The sequence below is a fragment of the Populus euphratica genome, unplaced genomic scaffold (assembly GCF_000495115.2).
Source record: "Populus euphratica unplaced genomic scaffold, PopEup_1.0 scaffold1917.1, whole genome shotgun sequence".
Lineage (NCBI taxonomy): Eukaryota > Viridiplantae > Streptophyta > Magnoliopsida > Malpighiales > Salicaceae > Populus > Populus euphratica.
The window spans coordinates 7,727-13,871 of NW_011501758.1; the positions used below are offsets into that span (position 1 = coordinate 7,727).

The 6,145-nt window shown below is 33.0% G+C and overlaps 1 long non-coding RNA gene across 1 annotated transcript in view; it reads left to right on the plus strand.

Annotated features, from left to right (window-relative positions):
- The first annotated feature begins 755 nt into the window (after positions 1 to 755).
- LOC105118392 (uncharacterized) overlaps positions 756 to 6,145 on the plus strand; it is a 22,889-nt gene continuing 17,499 nt past the window's right edge. Inside the window, exons 1-2 of the long non-coding RNA XR_840938.1 lie at positions 756 to 772; positions 5,530 to 5,537. This is a non-coding gene — a long non-coding RNA (uncharacterized LOC105118392). The remainder of the gene's footprint in view (positions 773 to 5,529; positions 5,538 to 6,145) is intronic.

Consider the following 6,145-nt stretch of genomic DNA (forward strand, 5'->3'; position numbering starts at 1 on the left):
ACAGGAATTTCTAACATCTTCTACACGACAAATCATAATCTCTGCTGCTACTGCTGAATAATTGATTGACCAACTACAATCTTTCATTCCTATGATTGATCGTTCCATGAGTCGCATAAATTGGTCATCTAAGGAAAGCCATACAAAGCTTAGATTGGATTTGAGCCTTCATTTGTGAATTTTTGTGTCTTTTGGTTTTATTATTGTGTTTTGTTGTTGCTTATATTTGTTTTAGTGTGTTTCAGGTTTGTCAGTGTTCGCTATTTCAGGTGATATCTTCTATACTCTATCTTTCTACCTTTAAACATTGAGGACAATGTCTCGTTTTAGTTGGGGGGAGGGTAATAGCTAAAAAAAAACTGTGTTTTCTATTTCATAAAGTAGTAGTAGTAATAATAAGAATAATAAAGAAGGAGAAGGAGAAGAAGAAGATGATGAGAACTTCAAAATGGAATATTAATGTAAAGATTAAACAATGATAATAACAAATGTCAAGGTTAGAGGTTCCACTAATGATATATCAAACAAGTATAGTATAAACTCTTATTACTGAATTGAAAACCACACACAAAGGAGGTTCCAATCAGATTATAGATTGTTAACATGATTACATTAGTCATCTTATTCAATTAATGCTAATACTTGTAAATCTCATCAAGCATTCATGATTATAACTTATGTTAACAACAAATCAAGTTCCTTTCATAGCTCAGGTGTCGGTTATACCATACATTATGGGCTATGAAAGTGCCAAGCATTTGTTGTACCAAGTGTTATACAACATAAATCAAGATTAATCATTTAACAAGCAAAGTATTAAAGAGTGAACAAGATAACAAATATAAAACATGTTAGTATCAAACATTAAAGTCCATATTAAGTTTACAATATACTTATTCTTACACCATTAGTGTAACCTTTTCACCTTGACATAATAAACTTAGCTAGACATAATGAAAGAAAGCAAAATAGATAAACAAAATAAGAACATAAAAGTTAACTAAGTAAAGGAAAGGAAATGAAAGGCATAAACTTAATTTTAATGAAAGCAAAGCATAAAAAATACAAAGAGAGAAAGGAAGAGCATGATCTTGATCTGGAAACCAAGATGCCTAAATGCATGGCAAATGCCTCCTTGTATAGGCCAAAATTGGGAACTATTGATTCGATGACTAATTGATAAGTGGGTGGCCAACTTTTGACTTGGTGACAATCCTTATCTTCTCTTGTCTACCCAAAACGTCATTGATAACGTCAAAACAGGAGCCAGTTGCAAACATGAAAGTTGTAGGCAATTGTCTCAGCTTTCTTGTGTAAACAATTCAGCTCATTTGGACTTCTAGAACTCCAGATATGGCCAAAATACCAAACAGTGCTTGGGCTGGAAGACAGATTCGGGCTTCTTTGTTGTTGCTACAATTTGGACTTGATAATCGACTTTTTAGATCTTGGGCTCCATATGAAAGTTGTAGGCCTATGTCTTACCTTTCCATCCATATAAATTGGACCTAAATCTGAGATCTGTAGCTCCAGATATGACCCAATTACCGAACAATGTTCCGGTTTGAATTGCACCGACATCTCTTCTCTAAGTTTGACCATCTCTTTATCCTTGCAATTTAAGTTCTTCAAGTCATCAATCAATCCTTTCATTTATGTGATAGGCCTGCATTAAAAATAGACATTTACTATAAATTATAGGTATCTTATATTATTAGATACATTATTATAAAACATATTTTAGTTAAGGAGTTATTGATACTTTAAGTGCAAAATGATGATATAAAACCATGATAAAAATGCACTTTTAAGTACTAATCACACCCCCCAACCAGCTTATTACTAGTCCCTAGTAATTAAAGCGTTACAACAATTTGCAAATTTCACAAAGCAAGGTATTCATCATTTAACTTCCATTAATCTATCCAGATAAACAAACTCTCATTAAATTTATATATCTGCTTAATACCTCTTAACAAGATATTAATAAACCTTTCTTTTGTGCTCAATGTATCAACACATAATTATGGGGCTTTTCTTGGAAGAAAACAAAATTTTTGTTCTAATGTTTAAGGTTAACTTCCTTGGGCTGGGATTATTATTTTTGTCTTTTTTTTTCTTTTTTTTTTATTTTTTTTTTAAAATATAAATACATATAATTTAAAAACATCATGCATCTTTAATCCATGTAACGAGCTTTCAGCTAATGAGAATATTGTTTGCTTGAGGTTTTAATTAAAGGCTCAATTCTGCCGCACAAACAACACTCTTTGTCAAACATAAGCAAACCACCTCAGAATCAATTGAAACTTCATATTCAGTCTATTGGGGGTATGATCGCATCATATGTCAAATTTGGGCTTATTCTAATATTTTTTGCTTGAGGTTTTAATTCGAGGTCAATTCTACCGTAGAAACACTACTCTTTGTAAACCATAAGCAAAATACCTTAGAATAAATTGAAACTTCATATTCTGCGTATTGGGGATGAGATCGCTCCATATATTAAATTTGGGCTTATTTTGATAACTGATTCTAGAGGTTTTAATTAGGGGTTCAATTCTGCCGCAAACTGATCATACAAGGGGTTTGGGTACTTAGACATAAATGAATGACCTATGAATTGATTGTTGTTGTTTTTTTAGTATTATAATACTAAATATTGAATTTTAGGTCATTTCAAGATTGTTTGGTATGGGTTTCAATTTTGTTACGTAAAAATTGCGTAACAGGTTAAATTTGCGTCAAGTTTCAAAACGTGATCCTTACTGTTTAGTTTTGTCCAAATCTTTTTGTTTCTATTATATTTGGGTTATCTAGGAGTCAAGTAAGTGTTTTTGCTAATATTCACTTCTGTTTTATTTTGTGTCTTCGTTTCGTCCACAATTCGTATGAATTTGCATTGCTACTCGCAAAATCATAATTATAGTTTTGTTTTGCTTTGTTTTCTATTTATTTATTGGTTGTTAAGTCTGAAAATTATAATTAGAGTGTGCTGCGAAGGTTACTAACTTTGATTTGTTGATTTTAGTTCTTAAAGAACCAAAAGAAAGCAAGTTGTGAGGTAAAAGGCATTGTGAGCTTATTAGAGAGAAAAGCCTTGATATTATTTATTTTTTTGTGATACACGAGAGGTGTGAGGATATATTTTATGTTACTAACCAAATTTTACAGATTCAAAGAATGTTTGAAAATAATGAATCAGCTACACAAAACGCTGACGTAGCTTTTCAATTGCAAGCCATAGGCCAGCAACTTGAGCTATTGTCTAGAATGAGGTGAATTCAATAATGCAACAAAATAGTAGGACTGATCGCCAAGGAAATACAGTCCATATGACCGTACAGAATGTCAGATCTGATTTTGAAGAGTTTGTTGACGAAAATATAGATGCAGGTGAAGATGACTATGATTTCATGGCATGGGCACTTATGAAGATATGGATGGGGACTTGGACACCATTAAATTGAAAATTCCTAACTTTCAAGGTAAAAATGATCCCAAGGCTTATTTGGAGTGGGAGAAAAAGGTTGATTGGATTTTTGATTGCCATAGCTATTCTGAACAAAAGGAGGTGAAATTGGTGATAATTGAGTTTACAAAGTATGCATTGATTTGGTGGGATCAAATTATAATCAGTAGGAGGAGGAATTGGGAGCGACCCATTCAGACTTGGAGGGAGATGAAAGTCTTGATGAGGAGACGATTTGTGTCAAACTACTATTATAGAGACTTATATCTGAAGCTCCAAGGTCTGAATCAAGATTATAAGACAGTAGATGAAGATCACAAAGAGATGGAAATAGCAATGATTCGGGCCAATGTTATTGAGGATAGAGAAGCCATCATGGCTAGGTTTCTTAATGGGTTGAATCGAGACATTGCCAATATGGTTGAGCTACAACACTATGTGGAACTAGAGGACATGGTTCACATGGCTATGAAGGTGGAGAGACAACTTCGAAAGGGACATGCTCGGCCAGCTTTTAATTCGGGCTTTTCATCATCTTGGAAGTTGAATCTAAAGAGAGAGGGTACTGTCCGGCCAAGATCCTTTATTCCTTCTAAAACTGAACTACCAAAGGCTAAAGTTGATGTTCCTACTGATGCCAAAGGTAAATCTAAAACTCAGCCTAAATGTACCCATGATGTTAAATGTTTCAGGTGTCAAAGACATGGACATTATGCTTCAAAGTGTCCAAATAAGAGAATCATGATGATTCGAGATAATGGTGATATAGAATTTGAAAGTGACACATCTGATTGTGAAGGCATGCCACCATTGGAGGATAGTGATGGGGATGAGTTAACATTACCGGTTGGAGAGTCCTTGGTTATAAGACGAACACTTCAGGTTCAGGTAAAGGAAGATGAAATTAATCAACAAAAGGAGAACATCTTTCATACACGTTGTTACGTACAAAGCAAAGTGTGTGGTTTAATTATAGATAGTGGAAGCTGTGTTAATGTTTGTAGTACCACCCTTGTTAGTAAACTGAATTTGTGTACTATTAAGCATGCTAAACCATATAGATTGCAATGGCTGAATGACAGTTGTGAAGTGAAAGTGACTAAACAAGTTGTGGTTCCATTTTCGATTGGGAAATATGTTGATGAAGTTCTGTGCGACGTGGTACCAATTGATTAGTACTTAAAAGTGCATTTTTATCATGGTTTTATATCATCATTTTGCACTTGAAGTATCAATAACTCCTTAACTAAAATATGTTTTATAATAATATATCTAATAATATAAGATACCTATAATTTATGGTAAATGTTTATTTTTAATGCAGGCCTATCACATAAATGAAACGATTGATTGATGACTTGAAGAACTTAAATTGCAAGGATAAAGAGATGGCCAAACTTAGAAAAGAGATGTCGGTGCAATCCAAACCGGAATACTGTTCGGTAATTGGGTCATATCTAGAGCTATATATCTCAGATTTAGGTCCAATTTATATGGATTGAAAGGTAAGACATAGGCCTACAACTTTCATATGGAGCCCAAGATCAAAAAAGGCCATTTGCAAGTCCAAATTGTAGCAACAACAAAGAAGTCTGAATCTGTCTTCCAGCCCGAGCACTGTTCGGTATTTTGGCCATATCTGGAGTTCTAGAAGTCCAAATGAGCTGAATGTTTTATACAAGAAAGCTGAGACAATTGCCTACAACTTTCATGTTTGCAACTGGCTCCAATTTTGACGTTACCAATGACGTTTTGGGCAGACAAGAGAAGATAAGGATTGTCACCAAGTCAAAAGTTGGCCACCCACTTATCAATTAGTCATCAAATCAATAGTTCCCAATTTTGGCCTATAAAAGGAGGCATTTGCCATGCATTTAGGCATCTTGGTTTCTAGATCAAGATCATGCTCTTGCTTTCTCTCTTTGTATTTGTTGTAATGTTTATGCTTTGCTTTCATTACTATTAAGTTTATGCCTTTCATTTCCTTTCCTTTACTTAGTTAACTTTTATGTTCTTATTTTGTTTATATATTTTGCTTTTCATTATGTCTAGCTAAGTTAGTTATGTCAAGGTGAAAAGGTTACACTAATGGTGTAAGAATAAGTATAATGTAAACTTAATATGGACTTTGATGTTTGATACTAACATGTTTTATATTTGTTATCTTGTTCACTCTTTAATACTTTGCTTGTTAAATGACTAATCTTGATTTATGTTGTATAACACTTGGTACAACAAATGCTTGGCACTTTCATAGCCCATAATGTATGGTATAACCGACACCTGAGCTATGAAAGAAACTTGATTTGTTGTTAACATAAGTTATAATCATGAATGCTTGACGAGATTTACAAGTATTAGCATTAATTGAATAAGATGACTAATGTAATCATGTTAACAATATATAATCTGATTGGAACCTCCTTTGTGTGTGGTTTCCAATTCAATAATAAGAGTTTATACTATACTTGTTTGATATACCATTAGTGTAACCTCTAACCTTGACATTTGTTATTATTATTGTTTAATCCTTACATTAATTTTCCATCTCCAAGTTCTCATCATCTTCTTCTTCTTCTCTTTCTTTATTATTATTATTATTACTACTATTATTACTACTATTACTACTACTACTCCTACTACTACTACTATTATTATTATTATTATTATTAT